The following is a 19,702-nucleotide window of genomic DNA, read 5'->3' on the forward strand; positions in this document are numbered from 1 at the left end:
TGTTTGTTGTAGGCTTATCATACATGGCCTTTACTACGTTGATGTAGGTTCCTTCTATGCCCACTTTTTGAAGAGTGGGCATTCATAATTCAGCACCTATTTAATCATAAATAGGTGCTGAATGTTGTCAAAGGCTTTTTCTGCATCTATTGAGATGATCATATGGTTTTTATCTTTCAATTTGTTAATATGGTGTATCACATTGATTGATTTCCATATATTGAAGAATCCTTGCATCCCTGGAATAAACCCAACTTGATCATGGTGTATGAGCTTTGGGACGTGTTGCTGAATTTTGTTTGCTAAACTTTTGTTGAGGATTTTTGCATCTATGTTCATCAGTGATATTGGCCTGTAGTTTTCTTTTTGTTGTTGTTGTCTTTGTCCAGTTTTGGTATCAGGGTGATGGTAGTCTTATAGAATGAGTTTGGAAATGTTCCTTCCTCTGCAAACTTTTTGAAAGAGTTTTACAAGGATGAGCTTTAGCTCTTCTCTAAATGTTTGTTAGAATTCTCCTGTGAATCCATCTGGTCCTGGGTTTTTGTTTTTGGGGAGATTTTTGATCACAGCTTCAATTTCAGTGCTTTTAATGGGTTGTTCATAATTTCTATTTCTTCCTGGTTTAGTCTTAGAAGATTGAACTTTTCTAAGAATCTGTTGATTTCTTCCAGGTTATCCATTTTATTGCCATATAGTTGTTCATAATTGTCTCTTACAATTCTTTGTATTTCTGCATTCTCTGTTATAACCTCTCCTTTTTCATTTCTAATTTTGTTGATTTGATTCTTCTCTCTTTTTTTCTTCATGAGTCTGCCTAAAGGCTTATCAATTTTGTTTATCTTCTTAAAGAACCAGCTTTTAGCTTTATTAATCTTTACTATTGTTTCTTTCATTTCTTTTTCATTTATTTCTGCTTGGATCTTTATGATTTCTTTCCTTCTACTTATTTTAGGGGGGGTTTTTTTGTACTTCTTTTCCCAGTTGTTTTAGGTATAAAGTTAGGGTTGTCTATTTGATGTTTTTCTTGTTTTTTTGAGGTAGGTTTTTATTGCTATAAACTTCCCTCTTAGAAGTGTGTTTGCTGCATCCCATAGGTTTTGATTTGTTGCGTTTTTGTTGTCATGTTTTTTTCCAGAAATTTTTTGATTTCTCTTTTGATTTATTCAGTAACCTGTTGGTTATTTAGAAATGTGTTATCTAATCTCCACGTGTTTATGTTTCTTACAGTTTTTTTCTTGTAATTGATATCTAGTCTCATAGTGTTGTGGTTAGAGAAGATGCTTAACATAATTTCAATTTTCTTCAGTTTACTGAGGTTTGATTTGTGACCCAAGATGTGGTCTATCCTGGAAAATGTTCCATGTGCCCTTAAGAAGAAGGTGTATTCTTCTGCCTTTGGATGGAATGTCCTGAAGATAACAATGAGATACATCTCATCTAATGTATCATTTAAGACTAATGTTTCTTATTAATTTTCTGTTTTGATGATCTGTCAATTGGTGTTAGTGGGGTGTTAAAGTCTCCTACTATTATTGTGTTACTGTCAATTTCCCCTTTTATGTCTGTTAGTGTTTGTCTTATACATTGAGGTGCTTCTATGTTGCATGCATGCTGCTGCTGTTAAGTCACTTCAGTCGTGTCCGACTCTGTGCGACCCCATAGACAGCAGCCCACCAGGCTCCCCATCCCTGGATTCTCCAGGCAAGAGCACTGAAGTGGGTTGCCATTTCCTTCTCCAATGCATGAAAGTGAAAAGTGAAAGTGAAGTCGCTCAGTCGTGTCTGACTCTAAGCGACCCCATGGACTGCAGCCTATCAGGCTCTTCCATCCATGGAATTTTCCAGGCAAGAGTACTGGAGTGGAGTGTCATTGCCTTCTCCATGCATAGATATTTACAATTGTTATATCGCCCTCTTGGATTGTTCCCTTGATCATTATGTAGTGTCCTTCCTTATTTCTTGTAATCTTCTTTATTTTAAGGTCTATTTTGTCTGATATGAGGATTGCTACTTCAGTTTTCTTTTGCTTCCCATTTGCATGGAATATATTTTTCCATCCTCTCACTTTCAGTCTATATGAGTCTTTAGGTTTGAAGTGAGTTTCTTGTAGAGAGCATAGATATGGGTCTTGCTTTTGTATACATTCAGCTGGTCTGTGTCTTTTGGTTGAACCATTTAATCCATTTACATTTAAAGTAATTATTGATATATATGTTCCTATTGCATTTCCTTAATTATTTGGTGTTTATTTTGCAGATCTTTTTTCTTCTCTTGTATTTCTTTACTATATAAGTCTCTTTAACATTTGTTGTAAAGCTGGTTTAGTGGTACTGAATTCTCTTAACTTTTGCTTGTCTGAAAAGCTTTTTATTTCTCCATCAATTTTGAATGAGATCTTTGCCTGGTACAGTAATCTTGGTTGTAGTTTTTTTTTTTTTTCCCTTTCATTACTTTAAATATATCCTGCCATTCCCTTCTGGCCTGCAGAGTTTCTGCTGAAAGATCAGCTGTTAAGCATATGGGGTTCCCCTTGTATGTTACTTGTTGCTTCTCCCTTGCTGCTTTTAATATTCTTTCTTTCTATTTAGTCTTTGTTAGTTTGATTAGTATGTGTCTTGCCATGTTTCTCCTTGGGTTTATCCAGTATGGGACTCCTTGTGCTGCTTGGACTTGATTGGCCATTTCCTTTTCCATGTTGGGGAAATTTTCAACTATAATATCTTCAAAATTTTCTTATACCCTTTCTTTTTCTCTTCTTATTCTGGGACCCCTGTAATTCGAATGTTGGTATGTTTGATATTCTCCCATAAGTCTCTGAGACTATCTTCAGTCCTTTACATTCTTTTTACTATATTCTGCTCTACAGAAATTATTCCACCATTTGATCTTCCAGCTTGTTGATTCGTTTTTCTGCTTCAGATATTCTGTTATTGATTTCTTCTTGAGTATTTTTAATTTCAGTAATTGTGTTGTTTGTCTCTGTTTGTTTATTCTTTAATTCTTCTAGGTCTTTGTTAATTGATTCTTGCATTTTCTCCATTTTGTTTTAAAGAGTTTTGATTATCTTTACTATCATTTTTCTGAATTCTTTTCCAAGTAGTTTACCTATTTCCTCTTCATTTATTTGGGCTTCTTTGTTTTTAGTTTGTTCCTTCATTTGTGTAGGAACATTTAACTTCTTGGGTTTGAGGTCTCCTTTTCCCAGGCATCAAGGTTGAATTCTTTCTTTTTTGGTTTCTGTCCTCCTAAGGTTTGCAGACAGACTGAAAAGCACAACACAGATTAACCAATCTGATCACATGGACCACAGCCTTGTCTAATTCAATGAAAGTATGAGCCATGCCATGAAGGGCCACCCATGGGCCCCAGTCTCACCCACCTGAGACTCTCCACCTGGGTCATGGTGGAGAGTTCTGAAAAAAACATGGTCCACTAGAGAAGGGAATGGCAAACAACTTAAGCATTCTTGCCTTGAGAACCCCATGAGGAGTATGAAAAGGCAAAAAGATAGGACGCTGAAAGATGAATTCCCCAGGTCAGCAGGTGCCCAATATTCTACTGGAGATAAGTGGAAAAATAACTCCAGAAAGAATGAAGAGACAGAGCCAAAGCAAAAACAATGCCCAGCTGTGGATGTGACTGGTGACAGAAGCAAACTCTGATGCTGTAAATAGCAATATTGAGTAGGAACCTGGAATTTTAGGTCCATGAATCAAGGCAAAGTGGAAGTGGTCAAACAGGATATGACAAGAGTGAATGTTGACATTTTAGGAATCAGCGAACTAAAATGGACTGGAATGGGTGAATTTAACTCAGATAACCATTATATCTACTACTGGGGCAAGAATCCCTTAGAAGAAATGGAATAGTGATCATAGTCAACAAAGCAGTCCAAAATACAGTACTTGGATGCAATCTCAAAAATGACAGAATGATCTCTGTTCATTTCCAAGGCAAACCATTCAATATCATGGTAATCTAAGCCTATGGCCCAACCAGTAATGCTGAAGAAGCTGAATTTGAATGGTTCAATGAAGACCTATAAGACCTTATAGAATGAACACCAAAAAAGGATGTCTTTTTCACTATAGGGGACTGGAATGCAAAAGTAGCAAGTCAAGAGATACCTGGAGTAACAGACCAATGTAGCCTTGGCATCCAGAATGAAGCAGGGCAAAGGCTAATAGAGTTTTGCCAAGAGAACACACTGGTCATAGCAAACACCCTTTTCCAACAACAAAAGAGTAGAATCTACACATGGACATCACCAGGTGGTCAATACAAAAATCAGATTGATTATATTCTTTGCAGCCAAAGATGGAGAAGCTCTATACAGTCAGCAAAAACAAGACTGGGAGCTGACTGTGGCTCAGATCATGAACTTCTTACTGCCACATTCAGACTTAAATTGAAGAAAGTGCGGAAAACCACTAGACCATTCAGGTATGACCTAAATCAAATCTCTTATGATTATACACTGTAGGTGATAAATAGATTCAAGGGAATAAATCTGATACACAGAGTGCCTGAAGAGCTATTCACGTAGGTTCATGACATTGTATAGGAGACAGGGATCAAGAACATCCCCAAGAAAAATAAATGCAAAAAAGCAAAATAGCTATCTGAGGAGGCCTTACAAATAGCTGTGAAAAGAAGAGAAGTGAAAAGCAAAGGAGAAAAGGAAAGATATAAGCATCTGAATGCAGAGTTCCAAAGAATAGCAAGAAGAGATAAGAAAGCCTTCCTCAGCGATCAATGCAAAGAAATAGAGGAAAACAACAGAATGGGAAAGACTAGAGATCTCTTCAAGAAAATTAGAGATATCAAGGGAATATTTCATGCAAAGATGGGCTCGATAAAGGACAGAAATGGTATGGACCTAACAGAAGCAGAAGATATTAAGAAGAGATGGCAAGAATACACAGAAGAACTGTACAAACACGATGGTATGATCAAGTACCTAGAGCCAGACATCTGTGATGCAAAGTCAGGTGGGCCTTAGGAAGCATCACTATGAACAAAGCTAGTGGGGGTGATGGAATTCCAGTTGATCTATTTCAAATCCTAAAATATGATGCTGTTAAAGTGCTGCACTCAATATGCCAGAAAATCTGGAAAACTCAGCACTGGTCACAGGACTGGAAAAGGTCAGTTTTCATTCCAATCCTAAAGAAAGGCAATGCCAAAGAATGCTCAAACTACCACACAATTGCATTCATCTCACACTCTAGTAAAGTATTGCTGAAAATTCTGAGCCAGGCTTCAGCAGTACGTGAACCATGAACTTCCAGATGTTCAAGCTGAGTTTAGAAAAGGCAGAGGAACCAGAGATCAAATTGCCAACATCCACTGGATCCACTGGATCACAAAAAAAGCAAGAGAGATCCAGGAAAATATCTACTTCTGCTTTATTGACTATGCCAAAGCCTTTGACTGTGTGGATCACCACAAACTCTGTAAAATTCTGAAAGAGATGAGAATACAAGACACCTGATCTGTCTCTTGAGGAATTTGTAGGCAGGTCAGGAAGCAACAGTTAGAACTGGACATGGAACAACAGACTGGTTCCAAATCAGGAAAGGAGTACGTCAAGGCTGTATATTGTCACCGTTTATTTAACTTCTATGCAGAGTACATCATGAGTAACGGTGGCCTGGATGAAGCACAAGCTGGAATCAAGATTGCTGGGAGAAATATCAATGACCTCAGATATGCAGATGACACCAACCTTATGGAAGAAAGTGAAGAAGAACTAAGGAGCCTCTTGATGAAAGTGAAAGAGGAGAGTGAAAACGTTGGCTTAAAGCTCAGCATTCAGCAAGGTAAGATCATGGCATACGGTCCCATCACTTCATGGTATATAGATGGGGAAACAGTGGAAACAGTGATAGATTTTATTTTGGGGGGCTCCAAAGTCACTACAGATGGTGACTCCAGCCATGAAATTAAAAGACATCTACTCCTTGGAATAAAGGTTATGCCAATCTAGACAGCATATTAAAAAGCAGAGACATTACTTTGCTAACAAAGGTCCATCTAGTCAAGGCTATGGTTTTTCTAGTAGTTATGTATGGATGTGAGAGTTGGACTGTGAAGAAAGCTGAGTGCCAAAGAACTGATGCTTTTGAACTGTGGTTTTGGAGAAGATTCTTGAGAGTCCCTTGGACTGCACAGAATACCAATCAGTCCATCCTAAAGGAAATCAGTCCTAAATATTCATTAGAAGGACTGATGTTGAGGTTCAAACCCCCATACTTTGGCCACCTGATGCAAAGAATTGACTCATTGGAAAAGACCCTGATACTTTGAAAGACTGAAGGTAGGAGGAGAAGGAGAAAACAGAGGATGAACAGTTAGATGGCATCAACAACTCAATGGACATGAGTTTGAGTAAACTTTGGGAGTTGGTGATGGACAGGGAGGCCTGGCATGCTGCAGTACATGGGGTTGCAAAGTGTCAGGCTTGACTGAGCCTCTGAACTGAACTGTATTGTAAAAGTTGTCCAGTGATTTGTGTAAGCTTCCTATAGTGTGAGATTTGTGGTGAGTTTTTGTTTGTTTGTTTTTCTTTCTTTCTTTCTTTTTTAATGTTTAAAAAATTTTAAGTCCTCTATTACTCCTTTAATTTTCACTTTTATAAACTACTATTTCTTTGCAAAAAAAAAGACCCTAATTTTTTTAAAAGCAAACTTCATATATATATTTAAAAAAATTTTTGTGACCTTGTGTTTTTTTTCTTTTTTTCTTTCTTTTTTTTTTTTCTCTCTTCTTTTCTTTAACATTGTATTTTTGAAATTCCAAACTCCACTCTAGATTTTTAATTTTAGCTTTTTGGTATTTGTTATCAATTTTGTACCTATATATTTTTTTTAAATAATTTCTGTGACTTTTTTTTTTTCTTTTTTTCTCTCTTTCTTTCTCTTCTTCTTTTCTTTAACATTGTACTTCTGAAATTCCAAACTCTACTCTAGATTTTTAATTTATGCTTTTTGGTATTTGTTATCAATTTTGTACCTATATTTTCTTTATAATTTTTGTGACTTGGTTTGTTTTTGTTTGTTTGTTTTTTCTCTTTCTTTTTCTTCTTCTTTTCCTTAACATTGTATTTTTGAAATTCCAAACTCTAGATTTTTAACTTTTGCTTTGTGGTATTTGTTATCAATCTTGTACCTATATTTTCTTTATAATTTTTGTGACTTTTTTTTTTTCTTTTTCTCTCTTTCTTTTCCTTCTTCTTTTCTTTAACATTGTATTTTTGAAATTTCAAACTCTACTCTAGATTTTTAAGTTTTGCTTTTACGTATTTGTTACCAATTTTGTACCTTTAAGAACCCAATCTTCAGTACCCATTTTTTACTTGGGAGCGAGATTACTGGCTTGACTGCTCTCTCCCCCTTTGGACTCTCCTTTTTCTCCACCAGGTTGCCTGTGTCTCCTCCCTAACCCCTCTCTACTCTACCCAACTCTATGAATTTCTGTGTGTTCCAGATGGTGGAGAACACTTAGGGAACTGATTACTGGCTGGATCTGTCTCCTTTTCATTCCCCCCTTTTATCCTCCTGGCCACCCCTGTCTCCTTCCTCCCTCTTCTTTTCTCTGTATAACTCCGAGAACATCTCTGAGCGGTCCAGTTGTGGAGTGCACATAAGGAAGTGATTACTGGCTAGCCCGCTCTCTCCTCTATTGATTCCACCTCATCACATTTGGGTCACCTCTAACTCCCTCCTCCCTCTTCTCTTCTCCATGTAACGCTGTGAACCTCTCTGGGTGACCCTCGCGGTGGAGAAACTTTTCATCTTTAACCTAGATGTTTTATCAATGGTACTGTATAGAAGGAGAAGTTTTGAGACTACTGTAAAAATAAGACCGATAACTGGAAGCAGGAGACTTAAGTCCAAACCCTGACTCCAGAGAACTCCTTACTCCAGGGAACATTAATTAACAGAAACTCATCAACGCCTCCATACCTACACTGAAACCAAGCACTACACAAGGGCCAACAAGTTCCAGGGCAACACATACCAAGCAAATTCTCCAGCAACAAAGGAACACAGCCCTGAACTCCAATATACAGGCTGCCCAAAGTTACTACAAAACCATAGACATCTCATAACTCATTACTGGACACTTCATTGCACTCCAGAGAGAAGAAATCCAACTCCACCCACCAGAACACCGACACAAGCTTCCTTAACCAAGAAACCTTGACAAGCCACCTGTACAAACCCACACACAGCAAGGAAACGCCACAATAAAGAGAATGCCACAAACTGCCAGAATACATAAAGGACACCCAAAACTCAGCAATTTAAACAAGATGAAGAGACAGAGGAATACCCAGCAGTTAAAGGAACAGGATAAATGCCCACCAAACCAAACAAAAGAGGAAGAGATAGGGAATCTACCTGATAAAGAATTCCGAATAATGATAGTGAAATTGATCCAAAATCTTGAAATTAAAATGGAATCACAGATAAATAGCCTGGAGACAAGGATTGAGAAGATGCAAGAAAGGTTTAACAAGGACCTAGAAGAAATAAAAAAGAGTCAATATATAATGAATAATGCAATAAATGAGATCAAAAACACTCTGGAGGCAACAAATAGTAGAATAACAGAGGCTGAAGATAGGATTAGTGAATTAGAAGATAGAATGGTAGAAATAAATGAATCAGAGGGGAAAAAAGAAAAACGAATTAAAAGAAATGAGGACAATCTCAGAGACCTCCAGGACAATATTAAACGCTACAACATTCGAATCATAGGAGTCCCAGAAGAAGAAGAAGACAAAAAGAAAGACCATGAGAAAATACTTGAGGAGATAATAGTTGAAAACTTCCCTAAAATGGGGAAGGAAATAATCACCCAAGTCCAAGAAACCCAGAGAGTCCCAAACAGGATAAACCCAAGGAGAAACACCCCAAGACACATATTAATCAAATTAACAAAGATCAAACACAAAGAACAAATATTAAAAGCAGCAAGGGAAAAACAATAAATAACACACAGGGGAATTCCCATAAGGATAACAGGTGATCTTTCAATAGAAACTCTTCAAGCCAGGAGGGAATGGTAAGACATACTTAAAGTGGTGAAAGAAAATAACCTACAGCCCAGAATATCGTACCCAGCAAGGATCTCATTCAAGTATGAGGGAGAAATCAAAAGCTTTACAGACAAGCAAAAGCTGAGAGAATTCTGCACCACCAAACCAGCTCTCCAACAAATACTAAAGGGTATTCTCTAGACAGGAAACACAAAAACGGTGTATAAATTTGAACCCAAAACAATAAAGTAAATGGCAACGGGATCATACTTATCAGTAATTACCTTAAACGTAAATGGGTTGAATGCCCCAACCAAAAGACAAAGACTGGCTGAATGGATACAAAAACAAGACCCCTACATATGTTGTCTACAAGAGACCACCTCAAAACAGGGGACACATACAGACTGAAAGTGAAGGGCTGGAAAAAGGTTTTCCATGCAAATAGGAACCAAAAGAAAGCAGGAGTAGCAATACTCACATCAGATAAAATAGACTTTAAAACAAAGGCTGTGAAAAGAGACATAGAAGGTCACTACATAATGATCAAAGGATCAATCCAAGAAGCAGATATAACAATTATAAATATATATGCACCCAACATAGGAGCACCACAATATATAAGACAAATGCTAACAAGTATGAAAGGAGTAATTAACAATAACACAATAATAGTGGGAGACTTTAATACCCCACTCACACCTATGGGAAACACAAACTTTAAGTGATACAATAGACCAGTTAGACCTAATTGATATCTATAGGACATTTCATCCCAAAACAATGAATTTCACCTTTTTCTCAAGTGCACACGGAACCTTCTCCAGGATAGATTACATCCTGGGCCATAAATCTAGCTTTGGTAAGTTCAAAAAAATTGAAATCATTCCAAGAATCTTTTCTGACCACAATGCAGTAAGATTAGATCTCAATTACAGGAGAAAAACTATTAAAAATTCCAACATATGGAGGATGAACAACACGCTGCTGAATAACCAACAAATCACAGAAGAAATCAAAAAAGAAATCAAAATTTGCATAGAAACGAATGAAAATGAAAACACAAAACACAAAACCTGTGGGACACTCTAAAAGCAGTCCTAAGGGGAAAGTTCATAGCAATACAGGCATACCTCAAGAAACAAGAAAAAAGTCAAATAAATAACCTAACTCTACACCTAAAGCAACTAGAAAAGGAAGAAATGAAGAACCCCAGGGTTAGTAGAAGGAAAGAAATCTTAAAAATTAGGGCAGAAATAAATGCAAAAGAAACAAAAGAGACCATAGCAAAAATCAACAAAGCCAAAAGCTGGTTCTTTGAAAGGATAAATAACATTGACAAACCATTAGCCAGACTTATCAAGAAACAAAGGGAGAAAAATCAAATCAATAAAATTAGAAATGAAAATGGAGAGATCACAACAGACAACACAGAAATACAAAGGATCATAAGAGACTACTATCAGCAATTATATGCCAATAAAATGGACAACGTGGAAGAAATGGACAAATTCTTAGAAAAGTACAACTTTCCAAAACTAGACCAGGAAGAAATAGAAAGTCTTAGCAGACCCATCACAAGCACAGAAATGGAAACTGTAATCAAAAATCTTCCAGCAAACAAAAGCCCAGGTCCAGACGGCTTCACAGCTGAATTCTACCAAAAATTTAGAGAAGAGCTAACACCCATCCTGCTCAAACTCTTCCAGAAAATTGCAGAGGAAGGTAAGCTTCCAAACTCATTCTATGAGGCCACCATCACCCTAATACCAAAACCTGACAAAGATCCCACAAAAAAAGAAAACTACAGGCCAATATCACTGATGAACATAGATGCAAAAAACCTTAACAAAATTCTAGCAATCAGAATCCAACAACACATTAAAAAGATCATACACCATGACCAAGTGGGCTTTATCCCAGGGATGCAAGCATTCTTCAGTATCTGCAAATCAATCAATGTAATACACCACATTAACAAATTGAAAAATAAAAACCATATGATTATCTCAATAGATGCAGAGAAAGCCTTTGACAAAATTCAACATCCATTTATGATAAGAACTCTCCAGAAAGCAGGAATAGAAGGAACATACCTCAACATAATAAAAGCTATATATGGCAAACCCACAGCAAACATTATCCTCAATGGTGAAAAATTGAAAGCATTTCCTCTAAAGTCAGGAACAAGACAAGGATGCCCACTTTCACCATTACTATTCAACATAGTTTTGGAAGTTTTGGCCACAGCAATCAGAGCAGAAAAAGAAATAAAAGGAATCCAAATTGGAAAAGAAGAAGTAAAACTCGCACTGTTTGCAGATGACATGATCCTCTACATAGAAAACCCTAAAGACTCCACCAGAAAATTACTAGAACTAATCAATGAATATAGTAAAGTTGCAGGATATAAAATCAACACACAGAAATCCCTTGCATTCCTATATACTAATAATGAGAAAATAGAAAGAGAAATTAAGGAAACAATTCCATTCACCATTGCAACGAAAAGAATAAAATACTTAGGAATATATCTACCTAAAGAAACTAAAGACCTATATAGAGAAAACTATAAAACACTGGTGAAAGAAATCAAAGAGGACACTAATTGATGGAGAAATATATCATGTTCATGGATTGGAAGATCAATATAGTGAAAATGAGTATACTACCCAAAGCAATTTATAGATTCAATGCAATCCCTATCAAGCTACCAATGGTATTCTTCACAGAGCTGCAACAAATAATTTCACAATTAGTATGGAAATACAAAAAACCTCGAATAGCCAAAGCAATCTTGAGAAAAAAGAATGGAACTGGAGGAATCAACCTGCCTGACATCAGGCTCTACTACAAAGCCACAGTCATCAAGAGAGTATGGTACTGGCACAAAGACAGAAATATAGATCAACGGAACAAATAGCCCAGAGATAAATCCATACACATATGGACACCTTATCTTTGACAAAGGAGGCAAGAATATACGATGGATTAAAGACAATCTCTTTAACAAGTGGTGCTGGGAAATCTGGTCAACCACTTGTAAAAGAATGAAACTAGAATACTTTCTAACACCATACACAAAAATAAACTCAAAATGGATTAAAGATCTAAACGTAAAACCAGAAACTATAAAACTCCTAGAGGAGAACATAGGCAAAACACTCTCTGACATACATCACAGCAGGATCCTCTATGACCCACCTCCCAGAATATTGGAAATAAAATCAAAAATAAACAAATGGGACCTAATTAAACTTAAAAGCTTCCGCACAACAAAGGAAATTATAAGCAAGGTGAAAAGACAGCCTTCAGAATGGGAGAAAATAATAGCAAATGAAGCAGCTGACAAACAACTAATCTCAAAAATACACAAGCAACTCCTACAGCTCAATTCCAGAAAAATAAATGACCCAATCAAAAATCGGGCCAAAGAACTAAATAGACATTTCTCCAAAGAAGACATACAGATGGCTAACAAACACATGAAAAGATGCTAAACATCGCTCATTATCAGAGAAATGCAAATCAAAACCACAATGAGGTACCATTTCACACCAGTCAGAATGGCTGCGATCCAAAAGTCTACAAATAATAAATGCTGGAGAGGGTGTGGAGAAAAGGGAACCCTCTTACACTGTTGGTGGGAATGTAAACTAGTACAGCCACTATGGAGAACAGTGTGGAGATTCCTTAAAAAACTGGAAATAGAACTGCCTTATGACCCAGAAATCCCACTGCTGGGCATACACACTGAGGAAACCAGAAGGGAAAGACACATGTGTACCCCAATGTTCATCGCAGCACTGTTTATAATAGCCAGGACATGGAAGCCACCTAGATGTCCATCAGCAGATGAATGGATAAGAAAGTGGTGGTACATATACACAATGGAGTATTACTCAGCCATTAAAAAGAATACATTTGAATCAGTTCTAATGTGGTAGATGAAACTGGAGCCTATTATACAGAGTGAAGTAAGCCAGAAAGAAAAACACCAATATAGTATACTAACGCATATATATGGAATTTAGAAAGATGGTAACAATAACCTTGTATATGAGACAGCAAAAGAGACACTGATGTATAGAACAGTCTTTTGGACTCTGTGGGAGATGGAGAGGGTGGGATGATTTGGGAGAATGGCATTGAAACATGTATAATATCATATATGAAACGAGTCGCCAGTCCAGGTTCAATGCATGATACTGGATGCTTGGGGCTGGTGTGCTGGGACGACCCAGAGGGATGGTATGGGGAGGGAGGAGGGAGGAGGGTTCAGGATGGGGAGCACATGTATACCTGTGGTGGATTCATTTTGATATATGGCAAAACAAATACAATATTGTAAAGTTAAAAAAACAAAAACAAAAACTTCACAGAAGGCAAAAACCCAATGTAGAGGCTTAATTAGACTTCATAGTGCCAATAAAATTGACAACTACAACAGAGGGTGAAAGAAAAAAAAAAGAAGAAAAAAATCCAAAAGATTCTACAGAGAAAGTCAAACATAAGAATAATAAATGTTTTTCTTGAGTCACTGCTGTCTGAGTTATTTCCCTCTCTGAGAGTCACAGTCCACCTCACCTCCCTAGGATGCCCTCCAACACTGTACTGATCTCTGGACCTGCTGTGGGGGCAGCTCAGATGGTAATCTGGTCTTACTCCTTTTTGTTCTTGCCTCCAATGTCACAGCTGTCAGAACTAGTATGTTTTCTTTTGTGGAAGCTCTCAATGACCTTTTATATATTTCATAGACATGGAGTCAGCCTAGTTGACCATGTGAATTTAATCTGAAGTTTGTACAGCTGGTGGGAAGGTTTTGGGTCTTCTTCCTTAGCCACACTGCCCCTGGGTTTCAATTATGGTTTTATTTCCACCTCTGCATGTAGGTCGTCCACTGGGGTTTGCTCCTGAGGCTGCCCTGGAGGATGGGGTTTGCCCCTATGAGGGCCAGGTGTGGAGGTGGTGCAGCTGCGTGGGTCGCAGGGGTTCTGGCAGCTCTAGGTACTTAGGGGAGTTGGCAGCTAGGGCAGCAGGAAATATAGTGATGGAGAAGGGTATGGCAACATTTATTGGCCAATATGCTCCAGTATTCTTGCCCGGAGAACCTCCTTCCTTGACAGAGAAGCCGGGCAGGCTACAATCTACAGGGTCGCAAAGAGTTGGACATACCAAAGTGACCCTGTGCACATACATATGAGACATTTTTTGCCTTGTGCTGGCTCTGCCCCAGTGAGAGTTGAGCGTGAAGGTGGCACAGCTGCTTGGCTTGCAGGGACACTGGTAGCGCCAAGTATGCAGGGACACAGACTGCCTCTGCTGCAGGAGTTATAACCCTATCAGAGGATTTTTTTGAGCCTCTTGTTGCTGGTGATTGGAAGACCTCTTTGGCCAGTCTTTCTCTGTAGCTCTGACCACTCAGGCACATAGAGGGCCTCCCTTCCTGGGGTCCTACTCTGTAGATCGGCGTGTCAGGCACATAGAGGGGCCCCCCCCGACTGGGGTCCTACTCTGTAGATCAGTGCATCAGGCACTTAAAGGGGCACCCTTGGTGAGGTCCTGCACTGTAGTTCAGTGCGCCAGGCATTTTATGGGCCAGCCTCTCTATTGTTCAGCTGCCAATGCTGGCGTGTGGCGAGAGAGAGGCTATGGTGATGGTGATAGCTTACGGTGAATGGTGTTGGATTTGTGATCTTCGAAGAATATTTATCTTCGGGATCAGGGACCAGTTTTGATCACTTAAGGGCTTTTGTGTAGCAGAGTTTTATTAAAGTATGAAAAGGGACAGAGTAAGCTTCTGACATAGACAATCAGAAGGGGGATGGAGACTGCCCCCCTGCTAGTTCTAAGCCAGCTGTTTTATATCTGTTAGAAAGCTATTAATCAGATAAGAGAGACACCTCAAGGCTGAGGGAGTTTCACCAGGCCCCTCTCCCACATTACGCATTTTTGAGATAGGATGGCACGAGGTGTGTCATCCCCCAGCCATAAAACAATTGATATGAATACTGGTTTGTTGAACTATTATCAGCCCAAGATTTGAGAAAAGAAAAAAAAGTTAGTCTTAGGTGGAACCATTTTGAAGAAAGGCAAATTCCAAAGCATAATTTCATTAGCATAGCTTAAGATAAAAACATTTCCATAGAGAGTTTGCTTCCCCCTGCCTCTTAAGGGAGAGATAAAAAATGTCTGACACTTGAAGCCTATTTCCTCTGTTTGGAGACCCCTGGCCTTCCTGCCTGTTACCCTCTCAATGGCTCCAACCCCAAAGTGTGACTCAGCAGTATCACCTTGCTTCCATGGCGCTCCGGCTTTCCTCCACAGCCATTTCTCATCACAAACTCCTCCCTCACCTCCCCTCAATCCATCTCTCCTCTGTCAACAGCAGCCCTCGCCCTGGGATCACTCCACCCTCCCCAAACTCCAGCTCCCAGACACTGCACCTTCCAGGGGGACCTGTGTCCCTGTCCGGAGTATGCATGGCTGCAGCAAGGACTGTCTGATTCTCATTCCAGTTAGGCTGCCTCAGATCAGCTGTTTCTCTCTCAGCCTTAAATATTTCTCCTCTGACTCAGACAATTGCCCTGATGTGGGGATCAGACCCCTGACTCAGACAATTGCCCTGATATGGGGATCAGACCCCTGCTTCCCTTACCTGCTGAGGGCAGGTCAGTACTACTAGCACTCCGGTCTACCCACCCACGGTCCCCGCCCCCCCCCCCACCCCCCGCCCCCCAGCCTAGTTCCTTCTGTGTGGTTCTATATATTCTTTCTCTCTGGTCAGGTATTCCTGTCCACTCTGAGCTGGTGTTTGGCATGCACTTCTGTGTCTGAGGTGTATTCCTGATGTATCCATAGAGAGAGATGTACTCCACGTCCACCTACTACTCTGCCATCTTGTTCTCCCCGAGGATCTTTTCTATTCTTATTCATAGATTATCTTCAGCACTCTTAATAAAGAATAAAACTTTTCTTCAATTTGCACTGACCTAGAACAGACTATTGACTTATGACCACTCATAGTTAAGGTATTACTAGGTATATTATGCCAGATAGTTTATATAAGCATAAATCTTTAACATCGTTTTAAAACAAGATAATTACTATTACACACATAATAATGAACTCTAAAAGAATCATTTTAGGATTTCATTATGTTACTGTATTTGGATCCTTTTATTCTATAACTTGAGAGATCTCTAGTCTTTCCCATTCTATTGTTTTCCTCTATTTTTTTGCATTGATCGTTGAGGAAGGCTTTCTTATCTCTTCTTGCTATTCTTTGGAACTCTGCATTCAGATGCTTATATCTTTCCTTTGCTCCTTTGCTTTTTGCTTCTCTTCTTCTCACAGCTATTTGTAAGGCCCCCCCAGACAGCCATTTTGTTTTTTGCATTTCTTTTCCATGGCGATGGCCTTGATCCCTGTCTCCTGTACAGTGTCATGAACCTCATTCCATAGTTCATCAGGCACTCTGTCTATCAGATCTGGGCCCTTAAATCTATTTCTCACTTCCACTGTATAATCATAAGGGATTTGATTTAGGTCATACCTGAATGGTCTAGTGGTTTTCCCTACTTTCTTCAATTTCAGTCTGAATTTGGTAATAAGGAGTTCATGATCTGAGCCACAGTCAGCTCCTGGTCTTGTTTTTGTTGACTGTATAGAGCTTCTTCATCTTTGGCTGCAAAGAATATAATCAGTCTGATTTCGGTGTTGACCATCTGGTGATGTCTCTTGTGTTGTTGGAAGATGGTGTTTGCTATGACCAGTGCATTTTCTTGGCAAAACTCTATTAGTCTTTGCCCCGCTTCATTCTGTATTCCAAGGCCAAATTTGCCTGTTACTCCAGGTGTTTCTTGCCTTCCTACTTTTGCATTCCAGTTCCCTATAATGAAAAGGACATTTTTTTGGGGTGTTAGTTCTAAAAGGTCTTGTAGGTCTTCATAGAACTGTTCAACTTGAGCTTCTTCAGTGTTACTGGTTTGGACATAGACTTGGATTACTGTGATATTGAAAGGTTTACCTTGGAAACGAACAGAGACCATTCTGTCGTTTTTGAAATTGCATCCAAGTACTGCATTTCAGACTGTTTTGTTGACCATGATGGCTACTCCATTTCTTCTGAGGGATTCAAGAAAATTAGAGATACCAAGGGAACATTTCATGCAAAGGTGGGCTCGATAAAGGACAGAAATGGTATGGATCTAACAGAAGCAGAAGACATCAAGAAGAGGTGGCAAGAATATACAGAACTGTACAAAAAAGACCTTCAAGACCCAGATAATCATGATGGTGTGATCACTCACCTAGAGCCAGATATCCTGGAATGTGAAGCCAAGTGGGCCTTAGAAAGCATCACCTACGAACAAAGCAAGTGGAGGTGATGGAATTCCAGTTGAGCTATTTAAAATCCTGAAAGATGATGCTGTGAAAGTGCTGCACTCAATATGCAAGCAAATTTGGAAAACTCAGCAGTGGTCACAGGACTGAAAAAGGTTAGTTTTCATTTCAATCCCAAAGAAAGGCAATGCCAAAGACTGCTCAAACTACCACACAATTGCACTCATCTCACATGCTAGTAAAGTAATGCTCAAAATTCTCCAAGCCAGGCTTCAGCAATATGTGAACTGTGAACTTCCTGATGTTCAAGCTGGTTTTAGAAAAGGCAGAGGAACCAGAGATCAAATCGCCAACATCCGCTGGATCATGGAAAAAGCAAGAGTTCCAGAAAAACATCTATTTCTGCTTTATTGACTATGCCAAAGCCTTTGACTGTGTGGATCACAATAAACTGTGGAAAATTCTGAAAGAGATGGGAATACCAGACCCCCCGACCTGCCTCTTGAGAAACCTGTATGCAGGTCAAGAAGCAACAGTTAGAACTGAACATTGAACAACAGACTGGTTCCAAATAGGAAAAGGAGTAGGTCAAGGCTGTATATTGTCACCCTGCTTATTTAACTTCTATGCAGAGTACATCATGAGAAATGCTGGGCTGGAAGAAGCACAAGCTGGAATCAAGATTGCTGGGAGAAATATCAATAACCTTAGATATGCAGATGACACCAGCCTTATGGCAGAAAGTGAAAAAGAACTAAAGAGCCTGTTGATGAAAGTGAAAGAGGAGAGTGAAAAAGTTGGCTTAAAGCTCTTCAGAAAACTAAGATCATGGCACCTGGTCCCATCACTTTATGGCAAATAGATGGGGAAACAGTGGCTGACTTTATTTTTGGGGCTCCAAAATCACTGCAGGTGGTGATTGCAGCCATGAAATTAAAAGATGCTTACTCCTTGGAAGGAAGGTTATGACCAACCTAGATAGCGTATTAAAAACCAGAGACATTACTTTGTCAACAAAGGTCTGTCTGGTCAAGGCTATGGTTTTTTCAGTGGTCATGTATGGATGTGAGAGTTGGACTACAGAGAAAGCTGAGCACTGAAGAATTATTGCTTTTGAACTGTGGTGTTGGAGAAGACTCTTGAGAGTCCCTTGGACTGCAAGGAGATCCAACCAGTCTATCCTAAAGGAGATCAGTCCTGGGTGTTCATTGGAAGGACTGATGTTGAAACTGAAACTCCAATGTTTTGATCACCTGATGTGAAGAGCTGACTCATTGGAAAAGACCCTGATGCTGGAAAAGATTAAGGTCAGGAGGAAAAGGGACAACAGAGGATAAGATGGTTGGATGGTATCACTGCCTCAATGGAGATGGGTTTGGGTGGACTCTGGGAGTTGGTGATGGACAGGGAGGCCTGGTGTGCTGCAGTTCATGGCGTCACAAAGAGTTGGACATGACTGAGCAACTGAACTGAACTGATGGTAGTTTTATCCCTAGTTTTTAAAGGAATCTCCATACCATCTTCCATAGTGGCTGTATCAATTTACATTCCCACCAACAGTGCAAGAGCATTCCCTTTTCTCCACACCTTCTCCAGCTTTTATTGTTTGTAGACATTTTGATGATGGCCATTCTGACCAGTGTGAGGTGATATCTCATTGTAGTTTTGATTTGAATTTCTCTAATAATTGAGAGGTGTTGAGCATCTTTTCATGTGTTTGTTAGCCATCTGTATTTCTTCTTTGGAAAAATGTCTATTTAAGTCTTTTCCCTACTTTTTGATTGGATTGTTTGTTTTTCTGGCATTAAGTTTATGAGCTACTTGAATATTTTAGAAATTAATCCTTTGTCGGTTGTTTCATTTGCTATTATTTTCTCCCATTCTGAGGGCTGTCTTTTCACCTTAGTTATAGTTTCCTTTGCTGTGCACAATTTTTAAGCTTAATCAGGTCCCACTTGTTTACTTTTGTTTTTATTTCCATTACTCTAGGAGATGGGTCATAGATCTTGCTTTGATTTATGTCATTGAGTGTTCTTCCTATGTTTTCCTCTACAAGTTTTATAGTTTCTGTTCTTACATTTTGGTCTTTAATCCATTTTGGATTTATCTTTGTGTATGGTGTTAGGAAGTATTCTAATTTCATTCTTTTATATGTAGCTGTTCAGTTTTCCCAGCATCATTTATTGAAGAGGTATCATTGCCCCATTGTATATTCTTGCCTCCTTTGTAAAAAATAAGTTACCCATAGGTGCAAAGATGTATTTCTGGGCTTTCTACTGTATTCCATTGGTCAATATTTCTATTTTTGTTA

The sequence above is a fragment of the Bos indicus x Bos taurus genome, chromosome 10 (genome assembly GCF_003369695.1).
Source record: "Bos indicus x Bos taurus breed Angus x Brahman F1 hybrid chromosome 10, Bos_hybrid_MaternalHap_v2.0, whole genome shotgun sequence".
In the NCBI taxonomy this organism is placed as follows: domain Eukaryota; kingdom Metazoa; phylum Chordata; class Mammalia; order Artiodactyla; family Bovidae; genus Bos; species Bos indicus x Bos taurus.